The following is a 27,683-nucleotide window of genomic DNA, read 5'->3' as shown; positions in this document are numbered from 1 at the left end:
CAGTATAGTCAACTGGCAGACCTCACGGGCCTCTAGTTTTAGGCGCCATGTCTGTAGAAGTTTGCATCGGAGTTGGTGTCCCAGAACCTTTAGGAAAGCTACCTGTTTTCAACGAGCGGCCCAGCCTCACTAGTAGCGGTTACTTTTTTTTTTTTTTTTTTTTTTTTTTTTTTAGGGCGCTCAACTACTAAGGTCATTAGCGCCCAGTCACAAACGTTAGTGCACTAATAGCGTAGAAAAACGCAAGTGGGCAACATCAGAAAGTACTTACAAAGACGCAGAGAAACGAAATAAAAGAGTTAGATCTTTTTGGACAAGTCCACCAGTGTAATAAAACGAAGGACACGAGCAGCTGCTCGAGCGTCATCAGCTAAAAATTCCTGTAAGGTAGACGGCAGACATAGGACAACACGAGAGTGAATAAAACGGGGACAGGACAATAAAACATGGCGCACCGTCAATGGATGACCTCAGGGGCACTGCGGGGCGGGGTCACCGGGCAACAAGTAGCGGTGGCTAAATCGGCAATGCCCAATCCGCAACCTGGCCATAATGACCTCCTCTTGCCGGGATTGGTTTGATGGCCCTGAGCTTATTTTCATGGGGAGAGGACCAAGCCTGCCACAATGATGAAACGCGCCGACAAAGAACCCCACTAATATCAGTTGATGGGACACAAAAGGAAGCTGTCCGAGGCAGGAGGACAGCGGCCTTGGCCGCAGCATTAGCAGCTTCGTCCCCAGGCACACCAAAGTGGCCAGGAATCCACAAAAAAAGGACACGAGCGCCGGTATCAGCTAGCGACTGAAGGGACCGTTGAATCCGTTGCACGAGAGGGTGGTCCGAATATGGGTCACGGAGACTCTGAATGGCGCTCAAAGAATTAGAGCAGATGGCATAGGGAGAATGACGATGGCGGCAGATATACTGAACAGCCTGACAGAGAGCAAAAAGCTCAGCTGTAAAGCTTGAACACTGGTCAGGGAGCCGGTATTGAAAGGTATCATCTCCAACGACAAAGGCACATCCGACTCCAGCAGTAGTCTTGGAGCCATCTGCGTAAATAAAGACGTTATGAGCGAGCCTCGAACGAAGTTCGACAAACCCCGAGCGGTATATCGAATCCGCGGTCCTCTCCTTTTGGAGCGAGCTGAGTTCAAGGTGAACGCGAACCTGAGCCTGGAGCCAAGGTGGCGCCGGGTTCTCACCCATTCGGAAAGTCGTAGGGAGGGTAAAATCAAGTTGCTCAAACAGACGACGAAAGCGAACTCCAGGAGGTAACAGGGCAGAGACATACAGCACGAGAGAGTCGTCAAAGAAAGAGAAATATGACGGGTGGTCGGGCATTGACATCAGTCGGCAGGCGTACCGACAAAGCAACATATCGAGCCGGTAGTTTAGCGGTAATTCGGCAACTTCGGCATACAGACTCTCAATAGGGCTGGTGTAGAATTCTCCAGTCGCCAGACGTAACCCCCGATGGTGGATAGAGTTTAGACGGCGTAAGATGGACGGCCGGGCAGAAGAGTACGGACAATGGCCCGATATAAGCGAAGCAGGACCATTCGATCGGCTCCCCATGACGTGCCGCTGAGAACACGGACATTTAGGGAACGGGTACAACGAGCAGCCAAGTAAGACACATGTGTAGACCAGCAAAGTTTCCTGTAACTTGTTTGGTTGAAACTACAATAGCAGTTAGGAAGTATGATCGTCTCCGCTACACATCATACACGTCTCCACTCAAGCAACACAAAATGTTTTACTGCAGTAGTACCACTGCTTGAAGGTATCTCTGTCACTCACCACATTACTTAGTTTCTTTCTTTATTTCTTGTGATTTGTATTCTGCAGTTAAGTGCGCAAATAACGGCCAAGTTTATTCTATGCATACAGGGTGTCCCAGGAGGAACGTTCACTAATATTCAGGGATATGACAGGAACGCTCATTTGTAGCAAAAAACTTCATATGAACAAATGCCCTATTCCGGATTGTTTCCGAGATAGAACGCATTTAATTTACGTGTGTGTGTGTCGGCTAGCGACGCGCACGAATGTGTCTTACCCACCCAACTCCTTCAATGCTTTATTCTAGCCCAGTCTACGTCATTCCTTTCAACCTCTTCGCTCAAGATGTCTTTCTGCCTTCAAACTAGCCCGTTGAACTCGCAGTAGTCCACATTATTGTGAGTGAAATAGTGCGACGGATTGGGAGTGTATCAGCGAGAAGCATAGGTTAACCGTGTTTGTACACGTGCTGACTAAAACACCAGATTTCTACACTAATGAAGATTATGCAGGTGTGGTGTATGTTTACCGCTTCTGCGATGGTAGTACTTCTGCTGCTGAGAAACACAAGCATAAACCATCAAATAATGCAAGTACCGTCCATAAATAACTCTATAAACTGTCGATCTGATAGAAAGTTTACCCTTGTATTTGTAGTGAAAAAAGGAAGGAAACATGTTTTTGTTGTAGGTGATAAGCTGTAAAAATGTACATCATCTGACACTGACAACATAAGACAGCAGTTATTTTTATGCACGGTAAAATGTTTTTGTTCGTTATTATTTACATAATAAAGGAAGGGAGAGTGTTCTACATGGAAGGCAGTGTAGCCAGGAACACATGACAATTGCTGTTTGGTGTTTCAGTCCAGTGACCGATTTAAGATTCAGATGAAGGAACGCGCTCTGTAAACCATCACGAGAAGTTTCCGACATATTCTACTGTTTTTGTTACTGAGAGACATTAGGTTGAATTTCGTGTAGCGTTTGTAAATACTACCAGTTCTACATCTTTAACTCCTGTACAATATATACTCGTATTTGCCGTTTGGAGAATTTATTAGTTCTTAAATTACAGAGTTTAAGGGTGAGAAAAATTCTGTATATTTATAAAACTACTGACGTTATGTGTGGACAGTTAAGCCACACTTCATCATCATCTTGTACATTGAAAGGAATTCCCTTCTACTACGGAACATGTGATATTCGCAAATGAGCTATTGTTATTAGTTCTTTTGTTATCATCACAATTTTCCCTGTCCTGAAAAGGAAAATTAATGGTTAGTTCAAATGGTTCAAATGGCTCTGAGCACTATGGAACTTAACTGCTGTGGTCATCAGTCCCCTAGAACTTAGAACTATTTAAACCTAACTAACCTAAGGACATCACACACATCCATGCCCGAGGCAGGATTCGAACCTGCGACCGTAGCGGTCGCGCGGTTCGAGACTGTAGCGCCACCCCGGCCGGCTGTTAGTCGCCAATAGCTTATATTTCAAATTGTTTTTAACATGTTACTGGTTTTTGGTAATATACCTTCTTAATTTGATTTCGCTTACTGATTGTTGGTGTGTAACAGAGTAATAATGGAACTCATGGAATGTTAAATGCAGTACTGACGAGATATTCTCGGTTGGAACACTTTTAAATTTGAATTGATTATTTATTGCTAGATACATGACTATATTGTTTCGTGGAACAGGTTTTCACATTTGGAAAAATCTTTCGTATCCTGAGTAATTATTCTAATTTTAAAAGTAAAAACGGCAGCGCACATAAAAAGTAAATAAAAATGAGCGTTTGGCGTTATTGGCCGGGAGGCCCCTTGCGCGGCAAGTCCTGCCGCCTTGGTACAGGTCTTATTACATTCGACGCCACATTGGGCGACCTGCGCGCCGGAAGGGAATGAAACGATGATGAAGACAACACCGAGTCCCTGAACGGAGAAAATCTCCGACCCAGCCGGGAATCGAACCAGAGCCCGTAGGACGGCAATCCGTCACGCTGATCTCTTACTTTTTTTTTCATTTCGTTCGTTATTGATCGCTGTGTTTGGTCGGTGCGGACGTCACATGACATCCGGTGAAGTTCGTTTGTTGATCCTTCCACTCAGTTTTTTTATTACAGAGTCCAACCAGCTCTCTGACCGAAAACGCTGAGCTACCGTGCCGGAGACACTCAGCTATCGGGATGGACAGCGCACGTAAAGTGAATGCTATCAATTCAAATTGGAATAAGAAAATACATTGTGCTTTTATTACAGGACTGGACAGAGGCGAAACTGAAAAGAGTTCCAAGTATAATACTCTGCAACTGTTCCATTTTTTTCAGCGTAGCACGACTTGTTTCAGAAATTGAGCCTGATTTTCAACTGCAGTGGGAGTATTGTACGTGATATCTGTGTTGTACTGTCAGATCTTCTGAAAATAATTTTCTAGGACTATGTTTTGCAATGATACTAAGAAACACATATCCACCATTTCTTGGCTTAGTTGTAAAACTTTATCGCCAAATGAATCATATGTATCATCACGTGACGCGCTTTGTAAGAATGCGATCATCATACCTCTGGCCGGCAAACGTAACATGAAAGACGAGGTACTAAATATGGTAACTGCAACAACTTAATAAAAGTGGAGAAAATACCTACTAAACTGAAATTTAGATACTATACATAAAAAAATAATTACTAACAGAAGGATCAAGGCCATGGCTCTATCCCCCGACGTTTTTGGACTTCGAACACAGGAAAGCGAAACATACAGAATTAGTCCAATGCATACATTCCAGTATAAAAGTTAATAAAAACATGACGATGTTTCTAACAGGTATTCGTCTTATGACTACGTCTGAAGGCATAAGCATTATTTTCACTAACGTCACCTACCTTTGGCGTTTTCCTTGTACGATTACAGCGTCGAACTGTCTATTTCAGGTGATACGGAGTAGTAAGTGACAAATATTCTGTACTGATTACTATACTGTTGCGATATACTCATTTTAATAACTTGTCTTATGACCTATACTTCATGTCCCAGATCACGAAGCGCTTCATGAGATGATAAATAAAAGTACTTTGTCTATCAAGACACGTGTTGTACAATTTTGTGCGAATACGGTCGCCTATCACCTCAAAGACTTGTTGTCTCAACTGATCGGTTGGCTTAGCTTAGTTAAGGCGTTATGTATGTCACAATCTTTAGAGACATGTTAAAATATAAAGTACAGTTATTGTTCTTTTTCCGTATAAATACTTTTAAGTTGGTAGCGCACTTGCCCACGAAAGCCAGAGGTCCCGAGTTCGAGTCTCGGTCCGGCACACAGTTTTAATTTGCCATGAAGTTTCATATCAGCGCACGCTCCACACAAAGTGGAAAAATTCATGCTACCTTTAAGACCATGTTGTAACAGTTATTTTCGAAAGCTATTAAGTCCAGACAATGTTTATAGTTAGAAAAACTGACTATCCATTGAAGATGGCACATGATGTGTTGACATGTGTATGGCTGAAAGGAAAATTAAATGTAAGCGTGATATGTCCGTGCGTGCTACGAGGGTCACTCCAAAAGAAATGCACGCTATTTTTATAAAAATCCATCTTTTATTTTACATGTTTGAAAGTTTTACAGTGTGTAGATACATCCTTTAGAAACAATATTTTTATTTCTCCACATAATTTCCATCCCTCTCAATTGCCTTACGGCATCTTGGAACCAGCGCCTGTATAACTGCACGGTAAAATTTTGGACCAACCTGTTGGACCACTGTTTGCAGCGTGCACAAGGGAGTCATCATCTTCAAACCTTGTTCCACGAAGAGAGTCTTTCAGTTTCCCCAAGAGGTGATAGCCATATGGAGCCAGGTCAGGACTGTAAGGCGGGTGTTTCAGTGTTGTCCATCCGAGTTTTGTGATCGCTTCCATAGCTTTTTTGACTGACATGTGGCCATGCATTGTCGTGCAACTGCAAAACATCCTGCTTTTGCCAATGTGGTCGAACACGACTCAGTCGAGCTTGAAGTTTCGTCAGTGTCGTCACATATGCATAAGATTTTATGGTGGTTCCACTTGGCATGATGTCCACAAGCAAGAGTCCTTCGGAATCAAAAAACACCGTAGCCATAACTTTTCCAGCAGAAGGTGTGGTTTTGAATTTTTTTTTTTTTTTTTTGTTGGGTGAATTTGCATGATGCCACTCCATTGACTGCTTCTTCGTCTCTGGTGAAGAATGATGGAGCCATGTTTCATCACCTGTCACAATTCTTCCAAGAAAATCATCTCCACCATTCCCGTACTGTTCCAAAAGTTCGCTGCATACCGTTTTTCTTGTTTCTTTGTGAGCCACTGTCAACCTCCTGGTAACCCACCTGGCACAAACCTTTTTAATGCCAACATTTTCAGTATTCGGCAGACACTTCCTTCCCCTATCCCAATGTATCCTGACAATTCGTTCACTGTGATGCGTCACCAATTCGTTAACTCTCTGCACATTGTCTGGAGTGTGTGCAGCACGAGGCCTGCCGCTGCGACGATAATCCTCAATATTGCCGTGCCAGCTTTCATCACGTAACCTGCTTGCCCACCGACTAAATGCACTGCGATCAACAGCAGCATCTCCGTACACCTTTTTCAACCTCTTGTGGATGTTTCCCACTGTATCGTTTTCACAGCGCAGGAATTCTATGATAGCACGTTGCTTTTGATGAACGTCAAGTGTAGCAGCCATCTTGAAGACATGCTGTGACGGTGCCACTCACGGGAACAGGTTGAACTAAGTTTGAAAACAAGCGGGAAGGATGTATCTACACACTGCTAAACTTTCACACATGCAGAATGAAAACTGTATTTTTACAAAAATATTGTGCATTTCTTTTGGAGTGAACCTCGTACTATAACTCCACAACGTCCCATGCAGGCACATTGGGATTACGAAAAGTCGTAGACGTCCACCCCCATCCATGAAGAAGTTTTTCGGTTTGGAACTGCAGGAATTGAGTTCAAAGACATGGGAGTCAAGGGAGGGCATCAGATAAGTTGACTGCTCTACGAGGTCTATGAAGCAGGTTGGAAGCGAGGGCCGAAGTGGAAAAAACTGATCGGAATATTCCCTCTAGATTGTTTGATAATGTTGAAAAAAGTTGTATAATGTTTCAGAATGTTATAGAACCTTCCAGAATGTTAGAGGAAGTTATAGAATTTTCCAGAATGTTCCAGGATGTTTGAAAATGTTATACGACATTCTGTTGCCCTGTTGTGGTGGGGATACATTTCTGGCTAGAAGGCTACATATAGGCGATTGCGAGACGCCTGCATCAGCATACTACTGAAAATCGATTAGAGTGGATCAAGGAAAAATGACAGTGGTAGAGAGTGGATCAAGGAAAAATGACAGTAGTAGAGAGTGAATGGTGAACAGTATGTTGTTGTTGTGGTCTTCAGTCCGAAGACTGGTTTGATGTAGCTCTCCACGCTGTTTTATCCTGTGCAACCCTCTTCGTATCCAAATAACTATTGCAACTTACGTCCTCCTGAATTTGCTTACCGCCTCAGTAGTTACGTGATCTACCCATCTAATCTCTAGCTCCCTTCTGTAAAAGTATGCTTCTATTCTTTTCTCTTCTAAGCTGTTTATCGTCCAAGTGTCCGCCTGCTTAGCCGAGTAGTAACGGCCGGCAGGATTGGGTTCGGTTCTCGGCCGATTTGGATATTTTCTCCGCTCGTGGACTGGGTGTTGTATTGCCCTCATTATCACCGACACTCGAGTCCCCCGGATAGGGTCTCACGGCCACCAGTGCCACACGAACATTTCATTTCATCGTCCATTTTCCACTTCCATACGTGGCTACACTTCCTGACGTTGAGCTCTGCATTCGATGTAGCCGGCCGGTGTGGCCGTGCGGTTCTAAGCGCTTCAGTCTGGAACCGCGTGACCACTACGGTAGCAGGTTCGAATCCTGCCTGGGGCATGGATGTGTGTGATATCCTTAGGTTAGTTAAGTTTAAGTAGTTCTAAGTTCTAGGGGACTGATGACCTCAGATGTTAAGTCCCATAGTGCTCAGAGCCATTTGAACCATTTTTTTTATTAGATGTTAACAAATTTCTCTTCTACAGAATAGATTTTCTTGTCATTGCAACTCCACATTTTACATCCCCTATACTTCGCCGATCATCACGTATTTTATTGAACAGTATATTAAGTGGAATTTAGTGTGTTAGGTAATTAATATGACGTTTAACATTATGGTTTCTTTTTTTAATCTTATGGGACTTAACTTCTAAGGTCATCAGTCACTCAGCTTACACACTACTTAACCTAAATTATCCTAAGGACAAACACACACACACCTCCGCCGGTTCAAGTGGTTCAAATGGCTCTGAGCACTATGGGACTTAACATCTATGGTCATCAGTCCCCTACAACTTAGAACTACTTAAACCTAACTTACCTAAGGACATCACACAACACCCAGTCATCACGAGGCAGAGGCAAATCCCTGATCTCTCCGGGAATCGAACCCGGGAACCCGGGCGTGGGAAGCGAGAACGCTACCGCACGACCACGAGCTGCGGACGAACCTCCGCCGGGACCAGCGGTGCAGTCCATGACTGCAGCGCCTCAGACCACTCGGCTAATCCCGCGCGGCAACAAGATGGTGAAACGTGCAACAGGAATATCCTGCCAGTGCAGGAAAAGAAGGAAACGGAGAGGACAGTGAAGAAATGAAACAAATTAGTAGGGAGAACCTCGTTTAGTTTCAAAGCGAGGCTAAAACTACAGCAGAGAATCGAGTGAGACACTCAGCAAGCAGACAAAGAGAAATACCTGAGGAAACAAGACCACGAAATGGGGTAAGTGCAGTTCGCCAAAGAGAACGACAGTATGCGCTTGAACATGCTCTGTAAGGTTCAAATGGTTCAAATGGCTCTGAGCACTATGGGACTCAACATCTTAGGTCATAAGTCCCCTAGAACTTAGAACTACTTAAACCTAACTAACCTAAGGACATCACACACACCCATGCCCGAGGCAGGATTCGAACCTGCGACCGTAGCAGTCCCGCGGTTCCGGACTGCAGCGCCAGAACCGCTAGACCACCGCGGCCGGCGCTCTGTAAGGAAATGAGTGAGTGAATGACAGGTTACTTTACTTCAGGTTGGGATTTTGTTGAACAGTTAAATGGAGTTACTAGTACCTAAGAGTGTTTCTGAGCATTCGAGGGTGTTTTGAGAGTGAAGTACTACGTTACGATTTTTTTGAATTTTCAGTCATGTGGCGTTCTCGGAAGTTCTCAAGTGATCTAGGATGTTCTCAGAAAACAAAGGAAGTTTTCAGCTTGTAAATTAATAACGTGTTGCTTACGGTGCCGTTTGTGCCGCCTCTGCGTACGCACCGCTGGACTTGGCGGTTTGTTCGCGCTGAGTAGGGGCAGCGCGCGCGTCGCTCCCACTTTGGGCTGCCGTTAGCAGTTCCTCTCCGGCTCTGACGATTCTCGGGGAAAGCTGCCTGGAGAGCTGGCTCAGCGGCCGACCGCAAGTTGCGAATTACCCCGAGAGGGATCCTCCGGCCGCCCTGTAATTAGGATGCATCGCCGGCTGGACGCGGAGACCTCTGCGGCTATCAGTTCTCCTCAGCGCAGCCGCCGTCTGCGTCCCGCCTGCCGGACAGACAATGGGCCCCACCTAAACTTCCGCACCGCTGTCAGAGGCTGCTGGCGAACCGCCGGCGCGCTCTGCCCGGCAGCAAATCTGCAGGTGCAAACTGTGCCGCATTGTTTGCGAAATCCGAGTGAGTTTTCTGCGGAGCGGAAACATTTGTCAGCAACAAACAGTAGGGAACTGCGAAACTGCGGCGACAGCTGCGAGGGCTTCGAAGTAGTAGCCGCATGTAATTGGACAGAACTTCGCTCGGAAACGAGAAGCAAATTATTCGCCACGAATGGGGAAAATCATAGTGGCATTTCCACATTCTGATAGAATTCGTCTGTTGCCTTTTGCGTCCAACAAATAACATTTGTCTAGTCGCAAACGGTAGTGGACATGCAGAGAAAAGCTTGCGAACTGGAGTTGCTTGAAAAAGAATGGAGTACCGCACCAACGCGCTGTTAAAGAATGGTACCTTTCCCGGACGTACATAGTAAATTACAAACGTCGTGGAGAGATCATAGTAGTATACAAGCGTTTGCAAAATCCAAGGACTTTTTACCCTTCGCTGAAATGTCAATGACAGTATAGGAAAAAATACAGCATATGTTTAAAGTTGACGAAGGTTGTTCTCCAGTAGCTAGAAAAAGCCCGGGTGAACAAGATATTGTGTAATTGTAGACAGGTGTTCGTGTATGCTGTTGGAAGAGATCAGTGGAAAATAACAAGCAGAGGCATCTGCCATAAAAAGGAAACGTGCAGATCATATAGAACGCGCTTTTCAGTTCGGGAATCTATACGATTTAATTTGATAAGACCTAAGGCAGGCAAGACGCGAGTTGGTTATCTGACACGCTGTACTGAGCCTCATTACAGATTACCACATATGAAATACTTCATTCGGGAAGATGAAGGCGTTGAGCTTAATGGTATCTGCTGAACCACCATCCATCGTGGAACATAATGCGCCAGTCAAACAGAGACACACGAGGAAGCTCCTTTTAAACAGAGAGAGAGGGGGGGGGGGGGGCAAGATTTAGACTCGCGGACCCTACACTGGGACGAGTACCTTAGCGTTCAACCTCATAAGGTTCAACCTTCACAGGGTATCGCAGGGATCGAATGAAGGGTAGAGCCACGGGTCGCAACACGTCTCAAATGTAAAGTCCACTGTTTAAAGTACCGTCAATGCGAACAAGAGGTGACCGAGAAGTGTAACCAATGGCACCCCATACCATCACGCCAGGTGATACGCCAGTATGGCGATGACGAATACACGCTTCCAATGTGCGTTCACCACGATGTCGCCAAACCCCGATGCGACCATCATGATGCTGTAAACAGAACCTGGATTCATCCGAAAAAATGACGTTTTGCCATTCGTGCACCCAGGTTCGTCGTTGAGTACACCATCGCAGGCCCTCCTGTCTGTGATGCGCCGTCAAGGGTAACCGCAGCCATGGTCTCCGAGCTGATAGTCCATGCTGCTGCAAACGTCGTCGAACTGTTCGTGCAGATGGTTGCTGTCTTGCAAATGTCCCCATCTGTTAACTCAGGGATCGAGACGTGGCTGCACGATCCGTTACAGCCATGCGGATAAGATGCCTGTCATCTCGACTGCTAGTGATACGAGGCGAGGCCGTTGGGATCCAGCACGGCGTTCCGTATTACCCTCCTGAACCCACCGATTCCATATTCTGCTAACAGTCATTGGATCTCGACCAACGCGAGCAGCAATGTCGCGATACGGTAAACCGCAATCGCGACAGCCTACAATCCGACCTTTATCGAAGTCGGAAACGTGATGGTACGGATTCCTCCTCCTTACACGAGGCATCACAACGACGTTTCATCAGGCAAAGGCGGTCAACTGATGTTTGTGTATGAGAAATCGGTTGGAAACTTTCCTCATCGCAGCACATTGCAGGTGTCGCAACCGGCGCCAACCTTGTTTGGATGCTCTGAAAAGCTAATCATTTGCAATCAGAGCATCTTCTTCCTGTCAAATTTCGCGTCTGTAGCACGTCATCTTCGTGGTGTAGCAATTTTAATGGCCAGTAGTGTAGAATACCAGATACGTGATGATCGTTCAGCACCCAATGATGGCGGAACTACTAGTGACCCAGAAAAAGTCCAGGAATGTAACAGAAGCAAAGCAAAATATGCGACGACAAAGCATTACAGATAAAGCTGTAAACAAATTGCCGAAATGAGATGCTGACACGGAGCGTTGGTATTACTTGGTGTAGCCCCCTGTGCTTCCGGTCGCAGCTGGTTCCCGCAGTGCCGGCCGCGGTTATCAATAGTTTGGCGTGGGAGGGGTAGAGGGGGCCATTGTGTCGCTCGCTGAGCAAGCAGTGACAAGCCGATTAGCGGCGGCTGTTTGCCCGGCCACGGAGCTGTACACAGGGCCGGCTCGCTTCCAGAGCGCCGCAAGGCCGGCCGCTGGCGTCTAGTCGTGCGTTCCACTTAACGCGTGTTTCTCTAGCATTAGCTGCGCAATTCCTGCTCCGTTACTCGCCCGGAAACTGTTTCGGCCTGCGCGGATTAGAGAAATGTCGTCCGTCAGGGATCGGCGGATATTAAAATTTTGCCAACCACGTTAATCCGCTAGATACACCAGAACTCTGGCGGAAGGCTTGTGCTTGACCTGCATTTTCCTCTGCTGAAGGGGAATTTAGCACTTGTACGGAGTGACTTTTCTACGGAGAGACATTTCCGCGGGAGAATGGGGCTCTCTCTGGGATAAGCGGCTTTTCGCAGGTAGTCTGCTTGGGAGCTGGCGATGTCAAAGAATGCGAAAGCAAAAACCCTGGCCGTGGTAACAGACTAATCTGCAGCTCAGCTCAAGGACTATGTTACGTTGGAATGTGACTGTTGAAAATGGAAGCATACGACCTAATCGTGGTGACTGATCTGGAACGTTACTTGAGATCTTGATTGAAGTGGTATGTGACAATTTCGTTGTGAGTTGAGGAACATAACGAACGCGAAAGCAGAAAAAAAGCCAGACGTGTCTTGTCTTCAGAAGTGCCAATACATTGCATCTCCGTACACGTGTGCCTCTGCACAAACACTGCTGATATTGGACCTCGTTATCCCCATTTCACAGTCTAAGAACGTAAAAGCCGATCATGACCAGATTTTAATACAACATAGATTAGATTCGATTACATTTACTTTCATTTCAATTGATCCGTAGCGAGGAGGGCCTCCAGGATGTAGAACATGCCAGAAAAGCAATAATACACGACAAATATTTACAACTAAATCAAATAAGCTAGTGTACCGTCCACAGGTCCTAAGTGGAATGATTGTTTTTTTTAATGAAGACTGTATGAAAGGATCATTTTGCAACACTCATTTACTAAGATCGCATCAATGCACTGAATTTAAAATTTAAAAAAATGTTTTTTTATTTATAAGGCAATAAACATATAATAGAACTGCTACAATACTTATTTACAACGAACACATCACTACACTGAAATGGTGCAGTAGTTAGATTGTTATATATGTAGTCAATTGGTTCTAGTGACAAATTCATCAATGGAGTAGGAGTTGGCCACCAATAAATCCTTTAGTCTTCTATTAAACTGAAATTCATTGGTTGTTAAGCTTTTTATGGTTGCTGGTAAGTTATTGAAAACGTGTGTTCCTGAACAATGTACACCTTTTTGTACAAGAGGAAGTGACTTTAAATCAAAATTTTAAACATGGCTGAAACAGAAACTGTTGAAATTATTCATGGTAAATGATGACAGCCAAAACAGTTTCAGGATAAAGATTTATTAAAATTCTTGACCACGGGTTCGGTATATATAAATGTACCTTCATCAGAAGTAAAATATTCTGAACAGGAAGACACTTTCATTAGCAAGAACTTAGCATCGGAAATGGGAAAGAAAAAACACTATAGCTTAAATAACCGTAAAATTACCAGAGTATTACAGACGCAAAAACTTTTAGTCACTTACTAAAATTACATCCTGCAATGGAGATAAATTGATAGGAAAAAAACAGATGGAAAATGTTCAACCTTAGGAGATAACAGGGTGAAAAAGAATGAGGATAATAACTTTATTTCTATTCCATTTTTGGGGAACGTATCATATAAGATAAGAAGACTCCTACAGAAACAATACGGTTACAGAGTTGCCTTTTCCGTAAATAATAACCTGAAACAAAGAGTGACTCATACTATTGGAGCACGGGAAGAACTTGGCACTCGTAACGACTGCCCAAACTATTACATTGGACAGACAGGTAGACCCATTAAAGTAAGGTATAAAGACCACATGCTAGGTAAAAATGGGGAAAACGTATATAATCCCACGTTTGCCGAACATCTATGGCTCTTACAGCATACGCCACGTAAACTGGATGACGTAAAACTGCTTCATGAAGCGAGTAAGGGTTACAAACTGGACCTGCTCGAAGAATTAGAAATTTTCAAGCATCTGTCTCAAAAAGATGGTTTTGTTCTTAAGGAACAGGTGCAGCTTAGAAACAAAAATTTTTTAGACAGTTTCAAACCCCTCCTTGCTTTAATGTAATATAGTCTGGCGGACTAGAAGTTAGTTTTCTTGCCTGTTGGTGCCGGTGAAATGCGCTTTCCTGTCTTGTTGGGATTTTACGTATTTTTGATGTTTGCTGTTTGTGATTTTCGATGTGTATGTGTGGTTAATTGACTGTTATGTTTTTATTCACAACGACAGATGGTTTCGTTTTACTTTAACATTTTGGTTATCTTCGCTAGTATGTATTTTACCGTTTAAGTTACGCGAGATTCTCGTGCATAACACTAGTGCCCTCTCTCGTTAGATGTGTTCCATAGCGCAAGCTTCATCTGGTTGGTTTCATACTTTCTATTTTACGTAGATGTTTTTAAATGGTTTTGATACATTTTATTTATTAAGACAGAAGGTTTGAATTAGCACAACTTTTAATAATTTTGATGCGCATGTGTGTGTACCCATGGATTTTAATGTGCGCGAGTGTCTGGCACATACAACAAGTACCCTCTCTCGGCGAAACTATCTGCCCTAGGGCTTTCACACTCTCGGCACGATAGTTCCAAGGCGCAGTACTGATGCTAAGCTGTGTTCGCATCGACCCTCTGTCCATAATGATGTTGTATAAATGGAGATGATGTTTTAACTACTGACGACGCCTTTGGCACAATTGTTTTATTAATCTCGATTGCAGGACGTAATTTTAGTAAGTGAAATGGTTCAAATGGCTCTGAGCACTATGGGGCTTTACCTCTGAGGTCATCAGTCCCCTAGAACTTAGAACTACTTAAACCTAACCAACCTAAGGACATCACGCACCCATGACCGAGGCAGGATTCGAACCTGCGACCGTAGCGGTCGCGCGGTTCCAGATTTAGTAAGTGACTAAAAGTTTTTGCGCCTGTAATACTCTAGTAATTTTACGTTCACTTAAGCTATAGTGTTTTTCTTTCTTATTTCCGATGCTAAGTTTTTGCTAATGAAAGTCTCTTCCTGTTCAGGATATTTTACTTCTGATGAAGGTATATTTATATATACCGAACCCGTGGTCAAGAATTTTAATAAATCTTTACCCTGCAACTGTTTTGCCTGTCATCATTTACCGTGAAGTGACTTTAAATCCTTGTAAAGATTATTCTTATTTCTAGTATTGATTCCATGAACTGAGCTGTTGGTTTGAAAAAGTGATACATTTTTAGGGAAAAATTTCATTAAGGAATACATATATTGGGAAATAGTAGTTAGTATCCCTAGTTCCCTAAACAGGCCTCTGTTCGTAGTCATATTCTTGATATGTTGTATAAGTTACATAGTTTTGGCGTAATTACTGAGACAATTTTGTGAATTTTTAGAAGGAAAATTTCCGCAAAGTTGATAAGTCAAATGATGACATCATAAGTTGCCATGTGTTACATACTGACACAGTTAGTGTAGTTCATACATCAAATGTACTTTGATTCACCGTAACCATTATTTGTAGCTGTAAATATGGTTTTTCCGTGCGTGTCGCAACCCACCCATGCAGTCCAATGGGGGTGATACTATATGGTAACCCTCTGTCGTCTATCCATGAAAAAGGTTTTGGTTTGGAACCGCAGAGGTTGGGTTTGAAGATTGTTTGTCAAAAGAGGGCACCGCACAAATAGACTTCTTATGGAAAGTTTGTGTAGCAGCTTGGAATCGGGTGTCAAAGTGGGCGAGACTGGTCAGAGTGTTCCTTCTAAAATGTTCGAGAATGCTGGAGAAAGTTGTAGAATGTTCCAGAAAATTATAGAAGTTTCTAGAAGGTTATAGAACATTCCAGAATGTTACAGAATACTCCACAAGGTTTCCATAATTTTCTAAAACGTTCCAGCATAATAGAGAAACTTCCATACGTTTTGCGGAGTGTGCTAGGATATTCTACAGTTTGCCCGGATGTACGAGACTGTTCTCGAATGTTATATTGTCTTGTTACACTCCAGTTCAGAAGGTATACAGGGTGTTTCAGAAGTGATGGTCAATATTTTCGCTACTTTGAAACACAACTCTAATAATGAACAAGTGCTCATAAATTTTAAGATGTTATTTTAGAGCACATCTTAACTGGACATTCCATCTTATTTTGGTACATACTACCACTTCCCAAAATATGGAAAACAAAGAGCTTGCATTAGGCGAGATTTGTTTCACAGTATCGAAAATCAAGAATTACTCATAGCTCTCAAGATGTGCGTCTAAGAGCCCATGTTTTTTGTTTCGAATGACCATTCCTGTCATATCCTGCATATGGAAGAGGACGAGGCGCAAGTCATAGAAAGTGAAATAAATTTAAGTGAAATTGAGTTGCTTCATATAATGAACAGTGTATTAAGTGGAATTTTGGTGTGGAAGATTATCAATATTGGCAATTGGCACGATGTTAAAACGTGAATGGGAATATATTGCGAACGGTGAATTTTAAAGGAAGGAAACAGAAGGAACAGCGAAGAAATAAAATAGATGAGGAGCGAGGAGAATATTTCGCTTCACAACGAGAGAGAATGAATAGGCTGAGATATGAAATTAGAGAAGAGGACCGAGTGAGACATTCAGCAAGCAGACACAGAGAAACTATCGAAAAAATAAGGTTACAAAATAAACAAATCACAGTTACATTTAGTGAAGTTCGTGAAAGAAACGGTCGCTGGCGCACAAACAAAACATTACTGTACGAAAAGTGCAAAACAGAAGCATCAGAGATTACAGTTTGCCAGGTGAAGCATTCCGTGATGATCCCTCTAAAGAGTAGAACTAACTCGAACGTGTTCTCAAATAATATGGAATGTTTTCAGAAAACGGATAAAAGTAAAGACCAAGAAAATTGGGTCTCTCTTAATAAATATTAAATGATGTTAACGTGCTGCACTTCTAAATTTAATGTTCTAGAAAATATTGTATGTGGGCTGTTTAGGTTTTTATGTTGGTAACGCCACGTAGCGCTCTGTATGAAAATCACTGACTATGCTGTGTGTAGTCTGTGGCTGGTTGTCATTGTTGGAATATTCGCTATTATAGTGTTGGGCAGTTGGATGCCGGCCGGAGTGGCCGAGCGGTTCTAGGCGCTACAGTCTGGAACCGCGCAACCGCTACGGTCGCAGGTTCGAATCCCGCCCTCTGGCATGGATGTGTGTGATGACCTTAGCTTAGTTAGGTTTAAGTAGTTCTAAGTTCTAGGGGACTGATGATCTCAGAAGTTAAGTCCCATAGTGCTCAGAGCCATTTGGCAGTTGGATGTTGGGGTTGGGTTGTTGGGGGGAGGAGACCAAACAGCGAGGTCATTGGTCTCATCTGATTAGGGAAGGAAGGGGGAAGAAAGTCGGCCGTGCCCTTTCAAAGGAACCATCCCAACATTTGCCTGTAGTGATTTAGGGAAATCACGGAAAACCTAAATCAGGACGGTCGGACGCGGGATTGAACCGTCGTCCTCCCGAATGCTAGTCAGTTGGATGTGAACAGCGCGTAGCGTTGTGCAGTTGGAGGTGAGCCGCCAGCAGTGGTGGATGTGGAGAGAGAGGTGCCACAGTTTTGAGAACGGACGATCTGCACGTGTGTCCGCCAGAAAAAGGAAATTTGTAAAAATGAATGTCATAAATTATATATACGACGACTTGTGAACACTGTTTGTTCCCTATCAAAATCTTTCATTTGCTAACTGCCTATCAGTAGTTAGTGCCTTCAGTAGTTAGAATCGTTTATTTAGCTGGCAGTATTGGCGCTCGCTGTATTGCAGTAGTTCGAGTAACGAAGATTTTTGTGAGGTAAGTGATTCATGAAAGGTATAGGTTATTGTTAGTTAGGGCCATTCTTTTGTGGGGATTATTGAACGTCAGATTGCGTTGCGCTAAAAATATTGTGTATCAGTTTAGTGATGGTCAGAATAAGTAAAGAGTAAAATGTCTGAATAAGTTCAGTTTTGCTCAGCTGTTTGAAAAACAAATAACGTAAGAGGTTTACCAGCACACTAATACTTAATTTTCCAAAGGGGACGTTTCAATACATTTAACAGACATTTTGAGAGATTCACTGAAGTTATACCATAAATTTTTTACGACGTATGTAAAACGTAAACAGCGGTCAGAACATGGAACGAAGGTTCCAGACTGTGGGGTGACCTAGAACAGCCTTCGTGCGTCTTTCTGACAGCTTTTGGTTACTGCGGAGACGGCCTGCGGAAGAGGTGTGACTTGGTTGTAAGGCCGCTTCTGGTACAGTGCTAGCATGATGTGCGTGTAAATTGTGCGGAAAACCAGGAAGCAAAACATGATGCCATCTTTAACCCATGCCTATATCAAATAAGCATCTACAGTCTCCAGGACGTTGCTGATTCTAGCGTCGACGGTGACACTCCATCTCGTATGGGCTATAACAGCGACCTACAACAACAGTAATAATCGGCATTGATCGTGTGTGGTCCAAACAGACGACAATCGTAATATTGACACTTTCCTTCAACTTAAAACCACAAAATAATCATCATTTGGATTTCTACAGAAATATTTGCGGATATTTGCAGAAATTCCTGCGGATATCGGTATGAGTGTAGGTTTGTATCTGAGCATATCTCTGGCGATAAGTGTAGGGGAACTCGACATCGTTGAACGCTATTGTCGCCATGAGTACTGTAAGATCTTGCACTTACCCTACATAGAACTTTGTCAGCTATGGTATGGAATAATAAAAAAATAATAGTCGCGTAGCTGGAACCTGGCTTTGTACAGCCACTTTCTAGTTCATTGTGGTAGGCTTTGCTTCTTCGTAATGCTAGCGCGGAAAATGAACATTTCCTTGCAACAGTCGCGACAACAGCACATCCACGGTGTGAGCTAGAAGGGTGGAGGGGGGGGGGATTGATGGAAGGAGGGGATAAAGGGAGGGGAAGCAAGGTGGAGCAGATCATATTAGTTTAGTGGAGGAAGGAGCGGTGGTGGGAGTGAAGGACAATTTGTTCCAAAACTGTGTTTACTAATCACCGAACATACTAATGCTATCGCTTTGTAATCGTACCTTGTGGTTATAACGAAAGTGCAGCTACCCATGGAGGTTCACTGTGGGCTGTAACTATCGTATGGCAGCGAAATATGGTAGATATGGAGATATGGCAATGCGTTAATGCGAAACCGATCTACGTTGGTAAAAAAAAAAAAAAAAAAGTTCGAATTGTGGCCACCAGGCACAAATATGGTGCTGTACACTGTTTGTATGACGGTATGAAATCGACGCTATCATTTGGCAAGCCGTAATGTGAGTGAACATATGACTACCGAGAAGAGAGAACGTGTGCTATTCGTGAAACTGTTTAATGGCAGCAATTATAATGCTGCATTGACTGAAAGGAAGATGATAATGAAATTCTCAAACACTGGTGAGTGTGGTGTGGAAGAGAAAGGGATGCTATCCCAATGGAAGTCCCTGACGCAGTCGCTGTTGCTGTAACTGACCACGCAGCACCTGCTAGTGCTCGTACAGTGTCACAAGAATTTTCTTTCCCAATCCACAGTACGGAAAGTTTTGTAGTCTATTTTACCGTGGTACCGGTACAAGATCCAGAGGTGTAGCAAACTGAAACGTCATGGTCCGCAGCAACGTTCTGAATTTGCTCTTCGGTTTCCGGCATGGATCGAAGTGGATGATATGTGGCTGGGAAATATTCTGTGGAGTGACGGGCGTGTTTTACACTACACAGAACTGACGAATTTGAGGTGCTGTTAAACCGCGTGTTCTGTATGACAAGCCATCGCACTCGTCCTAGGTGATTGTTTGGTGTGGATTCACAAGCACTTTTATTCTTGGTCCGTTCTTCTTTGAAGAGAATGCACCCGAGGGCCGGTCGTATCGCGACGTCTACACGTTATAAGGACCTCCATGCACAGCATGTGATGCCTAATTTGGAAGAGCGCAACTGTGTAGAGACTACTGGTTTCATGAAAGATGGGCAACTCCTCGTGTGGCTCTCACTGCGAAATACACTATGTGATCAAAAGTATCTGGACACCCCCCAAAATATACGATTTTCATATTAGGTGCATTATACTGCCACCTTCTGCCAGTTATTCCACATCAGCGGCCTCAGTAGTCATTAGACATCGTGAGAGGGCAGAATGGGGCGCTCCGCGGAGCTCATGGACTTCGAACGTGGTCAGATGATTGGGTGTCAATTGCGTCATACGTCTGTACGCGAGATCTCCACACTCCTTAACGTCTCTAGGTGAATTGTTTACGATATGATAGTGAAGTGGAAACGTGAAGGGACACGTAAAGCACAAAAGCGTACAGGCCAACCTCAGTTGACTGACAGAGACCGCCGACAGCTTAAGAAAGTGGCAGTGTGTAATTGGCAGATACCTGTCCAGACCATTACACGGGAATTCCAGACTGCATCACGATCCACTGAAGGTCTATGACATTTAGGCGGGAGGTGAGAAAACGGATTTCATGGTCGAGCGGCTGGTCATAAGCCACACATCACGCCGGTAAATGCCAAGCGACGTTTATGCGCAACATGGGATCTTTACCTAATAGGACTGATGCAGAAAACTGAGAAAGTTCGAAGAAGAGCAGCTGCAAAACAGGGGAGAAAATGTTACAGATGTGAAGCGAGTTGGATGACAATCATTAAAACATAGGCATTTTTCATTGCATCGAAATATTTCCACGAAATTTGAGCCACTAACACTCCCCTCAAAATGCCAAGCAGTTTTTTTCCAATTCCACCTACACAGAAAAAAAGACCATCCTCATAAAATAAGAGAAACCACAACTCGCACGGAAAGATTTGTGTATTCATTTTTCCCATGTTTTATTCGAGAGCGGGACGGCAGAGAAATAGTCTGAAAGTGTTTCTGTGAACCTGCTTCCAAACACTTTCTTTTTTTTTTTTTTGTATGGGAATTCTCTCGTTGGAGTGGGAAAGGGAGAGGTTTCACCTCTTGTACTCCCTGTGACACACATTTTCGTTTAAGTCTTGACTGTGTAGAGCAGTGGTCGTCAAACACTTTTGATTAAGAGCCAACACTGATATCGTAGGGCAACACCTCGGGTCGCATACGAAATGGGGACGGAGGGAGTGTAAAGTGGGCACTCAAAGAGAAATTCAATTTTCACCAAACCATGGTTGTTGATAGAAGCTTACCCCTTTCATATTTTGAATCTATAGACTGTAAGGTATGACACCAAATATTTTTAAGTGAAAAAGAAATTAATAAATCGGAACTATATGCATTCTTGTGAAGAATGCGTATACTGTGGCCAGTGCCATTGGAACAAGATATGATTTTTTTCTGGTTTCCGGACATATTTTCCAGGCATTGTGTTCCCGTATTATCTCAAAGGATACCAAAGGCTGCAGCAGAATGTTTTCAATTTTCCTTTTTTACGTGGTAAAACAGAACAGGGACGATTTTAAAACAAAACATATTTTAATTAATGCAAAAATCTCACCAATGGATAGAACGGCGGATGATAGCTTTGTATGTAGAAGTCAGTTTTATCTGCTGTATTACGCACGGTTTTGGGTTATTGGGGTGAAAGCTTTGCCCACTATTTCCGATGGTACACCTTATCGGTATTAGTGATCTACAGAATAGGCTAACAAACTGAAATAAATAACAAGAAATTACATTTGTAGGCACAAAATACGTTGTTGGAACATTCATATTGTAAAAAGGTATTACTCTCCATACAAGAAAGCTAACAAGACTAGTATAAATGACTTATCTTGCATCCGACGACTCAAAAACAAAAAGTTTTATAGTAAAAAATAACGGGACAAGCTTCCTCTGTCAGTGGTTCAAATGGCTCTGAGCACTATGGGACTTAACATCTATGGTCATCAGTCCCCTACAACTTAGAACTACTTAAACCTAACTAACCTAAGGACATCACACAACACCCAGTCATCACGAGGAAGAGAAAATCCCTGACCCCGCCGGGAATCGAACTCGGGAACCCGGGCGTGGGAAGCGAGAACGCTCCCGCCCGACCACGAGCTGCGGACCCTCTGTCAGTCTCACTGACAACTGTTGCCAAGTATATTATAATCAGACGGACCACTTCTCTGCAGGCAGCAGCGCCGTTCAAGCCAATAAATATGCAATGAGCGTCTTTCTTGTCGCGGTCACTTTACTGCACCTTCCTGTGTCGATCTTACTGTAATTGGTAGCTTACATGAATGAGAATGTTATATTAATTAGCAGCAGTAATTGTCATATGAGACACGATCACAAATGTTTATTAAACGTTTTGAACGTCATTTTTCTGTTACTCATTGCATTGTATTACAATAGCTTTGATTTGATTTCATATTACTTGCCACAAACACGACGTTTGAAGGTGACCATCTTTATAACGGGCATTCACAAACCCATGTTACTTGGTTCAAATGGCTCTGAGCACTATGGGACTCAACTGCCGTGGTCATAAGTCCCCTAGAACTTAGAACTACTTAAACCTAACTAACCTAAGGACATCACACACATCCATGCCCGAGGCAGGATTGGAACCTGCGACCGTAGCGGTCGTGCGGTTCCAGACTGTAGCGCCTTTAACCGCTCGGCCACTCCGGCCGGCCCCATGTTACTGTCGCTTGACATTTATACCATAGCAGCTGATCGTTGCTAGCTGCGCACGCTCTTGAATAGTCAGCGTTGGAAAATAAACGATAAAATTTTCCACCCCTAAATTCTGTTAACACCGCACTGGCCGCTACATATCATTCTGCCACAGACATAAGCGATAAACTGTACTTGGCTCACTGCCAATTCACCAACGTCTATTAAAATTGAGCACATCCTAAAATATTACCGTCTCTCTAAGTATTTTTATTACTGAGCAAGAGAAAAAAGACTCTGAAGAAACTCGTGACGTTAGCTGAGGTTTTTGGTTTCTGTTGCTCGTTGCCAGAAGCGCTTTATTATAAAATACGGGTGAGCACTGCGGGCCTCGCGTACGTTTGATTCGGGCCGCATGCCGTCCAAGGGCCGCAGCTTGACGGCCATTGTCGTAAGCCAATCGAATTCGTCCCTACTTGCAGGGAGCCCCAGACTGATTAAAAAAACTAAACTCCGCCTGAACAGACCATGAAGACCTACAGGTACCGACCGGCCGCCGTATCATCCTCAGCCCTCAAACGTCACTGGATGCGGATATAGAGGGGCATGTGGTCAGCACACCGCTCTCCCGGCCGTTTTGCCAGTTTACGAGACCGGAACCGCTACTTCTCAGTCAAGTAGCTCCTCAGTTTGCCTCGCAAGTTGAGTGCACCCCGCTTGCCAACAGCGCTCGGCAGACCGGATGGTCACCCATCCAAGTGCTAACCCAGCCCGACAGCGCTTAACTTCGTTGGTCTGACGGGAACCGATGTGTCCACTGCGGCATGGCCATTGGCACCAGAGTGATTAATTAAGATAATAACTTTCAAAGTAATACAAGAGCGAAAGCGACTATTTAAGCAGTATAACAAAAATATTTAGTCAAGATCGCAACAATTACTTATTTATTCTGGTAACCTGCTTCAGACAAACAGGACCATCTAAGGATCACTGACGACTTGGTAACTTATGGAAACGGTACACGAAACTGCTGTACATACCAAAAGGTACCACCAGTTATTGACTGAAACCGGTTATCGGAATAAATAAATGTTAGCTGCGATCTAGGCTGACTATTTTGATTAATTAAGAGACTGAAGAGGTGGACAGAAGCTACAGCATACAAAGGAAAAAGGTTATCATTTAAACTTTGATATATTGACATTTAGGACCTTACTCATTGTCGAGAGTAGTGTTCAGAAGTGCAGTGTACTAAACGGTCTAACATCAGCGTGGCGGAAAATTACCGTTATTTTATAGGCTACATTCTACTTCTGAACTAACGATGATAAAGGGGAATGAATTTGAGAAATATTAGAGAGAGGACTGAAAACACGAGAGAACAAATGGGGCAGCACAAAGCGAAGGGCGGTTGTTGTGATGTCTCCTTACCACATGGAGATACCGATGGTGGTTCGCAACAGGGAACAGAAAGTGGTTGCTCCTGCTGCATTAACCCGAAGGAACTTTACTGCGGGCTTCGTCATGCATCTCTGTCCAAAATAATGAAGATCGAAGCTCTAGGTGGCAAGTGCCAGAAGTCGAATCTGACATTCCGTGGCGTCTTCCCAGTGTACCATCTAACAGTGCCCGCTGACGTCCTTAGAGAAAGTCGGCTGCGTTGGCCGCGACTTGCGATCTCCCAGAATCGTACATCAGTAAGCTTCTGTTCTCAAGAAATAGATCTGCCAACTGCTGAGAAGGCTAGCGGCCAACACTGTCTGTTGGGGAATAGTAAGCAGAGGTTTCTTAGAGGTTTCCCATCCTGCTGTCATGATAAGCGACACAAGGGCGGACGTCTTTCGTATCAACGCCTTTCTTTGAAGAAGAGGGAGCCGGTGGAATTTTGATTCTAGTGGTTGTCGCTGTTCAGGTGAAAATAATAATTTCTCTTATGATGATCGTATGAGAGAACAGATTCCGGGTTGCTAGTCTCGAATATGTAAGGAAGCTAGCTGTCACTGTCTCCTTTCTCTCTGATTTTACTTCGAGGAGTTTAATTGCATATAAAGTTATGCAGACATAGAAATGAAATTGATACAAACATCTGATGCGCACTGGAGTGTTAGCTCCAAAGAAGGAATACACATTCTCCATATGGACAAGACTTTCATTAATTGGCCTCGCCCAAGTGCTCGTCACATGTTCAGGCTGGCGTAGGTGTAGTGTTCCAACTTTAAATGTGAGTAGCAATCACGTAGATGTAGATGTCGATGCAGTGCGGAGGCATGGGAAATGTTGGTAAATCATCGACAATTATTTAGATTTCATCGTCAAATTCTAAGTATCGATGATCGATAGTAATCGAATACAAAACATCGATGTTTCTCAGTTTGGTGTTACCTGATTAATTTGAAGAATGTCGTGAAAGGCAACACATAAATGTGTATACACTATTGGCCATTAAAATTGCTACACCACGAAGCTGACTTGCTACAGACACGAAATTTAACCGACAGGAAGAAGATGCTGTGATATGCAAATGATCAGCTTTTCAGAGCATTCACACAAGGTTGGCGCCGGTGGCGACACCTACAACGTGCTGACATGAGGAAAGTTACCAACCGATTTCTCATACACAAACAGCAGTTGACCGGCGTTGCCTGGTGAAACGTTGTGGTGATGCCTCGCGAAAGGGGGAGAAATGCGAACCATCACGTTTCCGACTTTGATAAAGGTCGGATTGTAGCCTATCGCGGTTGCGGTTTATCGTATCGCGACATTGCTGCTCGCGTTGGTCGAGATCCAATGACTGTTAGCGGAATATGTAATCGGTGAGTTCAGGAGGGTAATACGGAACACCGTGCTGGATCCCAACGGCCTCGTATCACTAGCAGTCGAGATAACAGGCATCTTATTCGCATGGCTGTAGCGGATCGTGCAGCCACGTCTCGATCCCTGAGTCAACAGATGGGGACGTTTGCAAGACAACAACCATCTGCACGAACAATTCGACGATGTTTGCAGCAAGATGGACTATCAGCTCGGAGACCATGGCTTCGGCTACCCTTGACACTGCATCACAGACAGGAGCGGTCACCTCTTGTTCGCATTGACGGCACTTTGAACAGTGGACGTTACATTTCAGATGTGTTACGATCCGTGGCTCTACCCTTCATTCGATCCCTGTGAAACCCTACATTTCAGCAGGATAATGCACGACCGCATGTTGCAGGTCCTGTACGTGCCTTTCTGGATACAGAAATTGTTCGACTGCTGCCCTGGCCAGCACATTCTGCAGACCTCTCACCAATTGAATACGTCAGCCAATGGTGGCTGAGCAACTGGCTAGTCACAGTACGCCAGTCACTACTCTTGATGAACCGTTGTATCGTGTTTTAGATGCATGGACTGCTGTACCTGTACGCTCCATCCAAGCTCTGTTTGACACAATACCAAGGCGTATCAAGGCCGTTATTACGGCCAGAGGTGGTTGTTCTGGGTACTGATTTCTCAGGATCTATGCACCCAAACTGCGTGAAAATGTAAGCACTTGTCAGTTCTAGTATAACGTATTTATCCAATGAATACCAGTTTATCATCTGCATTTCTTCTTGGTGGAACAATTTTAATGGCCAGTAGTGTATTTCTGAAATGGAATGTCCGATGCATTTAGGTTCAACTACCATTCTGCGTTCAAAGTCTCTTAATTCCCATCGTGGAGCCATATCACGTCGGAAACCTTTTCACATGAAGCCAATGTACTGCCCGTTTATATCTTGTGTACACGGTATTACCGCCATCCTTATATGTGCATATTGGTATCCCACCCCTTTGTCACCTCAGTGTAATTCGCAGTGGTGATGCTCAGGAATAGATACGTTTAAATGACGAAACAATTATTGGAAATTCTAACATGTAGTCTAGTTTTTTGCACAACATCGACGGTCGATATTTTATCTTTAATATCGATGTTAATATGTTGCAAAGACTTCTATATCGCTATAGGAGTGCATATATTTAAACTCTGAACATCGCAAATGTCGATCATCGTTGAATATCCCTAATACGGATAGCATTTTTCTTACCCGTACAGACATCGAGTTGTGGGCGTGTCACAGGAAGAGCAGTGCGCGGTGCGGCGCGGAGTGTTGTGGTGACGGGCGGCAGCTGCGGCGGCCCTCGGCGGTCACCGCCATTGTAAATGCCCCTGGCGCCGACACGCGGCTGTAGCAAGCCGATTACCGCCGCTGCAAAGCCGCGCATTGTGGGCTGCGCTGTTGTACACGCAAGCCTCTGTACTTCAATTACAAAGAGCGCCGCAGCGCCGCGCAGCGGAAGAAACGCTCACCAGCGACAGCGACCGACTGAGCACTGTTAGCCGGCACTCACCGCACCGAATAAAGTAGTTCTGCTGGCGCTCTTCCGAAACAAAAGTTTTTGTGCGGCGGTTATCAATAGCAAGCAGATATTTTAATGAACTACATGGGTACGCAGGTTGTTTGAAAATATATAACTTTATTCCAGGGCGGGTTCAAATGTCGCATCATAATGAAAGTGTTTTGTACACACGAACAAGACAGGAAATGATATAAGTCAACATAACAAAATTACCCTTAGAGATCAATCAACGTAATGGCCACTATACTTAACAACACTTTCCATTTTGCGTGTATATCAGAGATTCACAAAGTAGTAACCCACATCATAAACAAAAATAATTATTGAAATAAAAATGAATTTTTATTATAACATGTTTTCATATCGACTAGACTGCACGAAATAATTTATCTTAGCTGTGCACAGATTGCTAACCCTATACAGATAATTCTGAAAATATGTTATTATGAATTTTTGATAGTTACGGAAATAGTTGTGAGATTTATGGCGAAAAATGTGGCGCGCTTGCAGTAGGTAATTGTTATGAAGTGAACTATTCGCGCATCAGTTAAATACTGCATGCGCTCCACGTTTTTCGCTATAAATCTTACAAGTATTTTCATAGATGTTAAAAATTCACAACCAAAAATTTTTAGAACTATCTGTATGGGCTTAGCAGCCCGTACGGGGCTAAGAGAAATTACTTTTTAGTCCATATAAAAGTATGTTTTACAAATATTTATATTTATTCATTTAACTATTTTCTGCGTTTTAGTCTTATTCGTGTGAAATTTTTCGTCGATTTCAAACATCTT

The 27,683-nt window shown here is 43.7% G+C and overlaps 1 protein-coding gene and 1 pseudogene across 1 annotated transcript in view; one reads left to right on the top strand and one right to left on the bottom strand.

The window, feature by feature from the left end:
- Positions 1–27,683, top strand: part of LOC124804668 (semaphorin-2A-like) — a 1,059,692-nt gene that overhangs the window by 598,861 nt on the left and 433,148 nt on the right. The window lies entirely within an intron of this gene.
- LOC124709262 lies at positions 23,228–23,345 on the bottom strand (annotated as a pseudogene).

The sequence above is a fragment of the Schistocerca piceifrons genome, chromosome 7, assembly GCF_021461385.2.
Source record: "Schistocerca piceifrons isolate TAMUIC-IGC-003096 chromosome 7, iqSchPice1.1, whole genome shotgun sequence".
Classification (NCBI taxonomy): domain Eukaryota; kingdom Metazoa; phylum Arthropoda; class Insecta; order Orthoptera; family Acrididae; genus Schistocerca; species Schistocerca piceifrons.
This window is presented reverse-complemented; position numbering and strand designations above follow the sequence as displayed.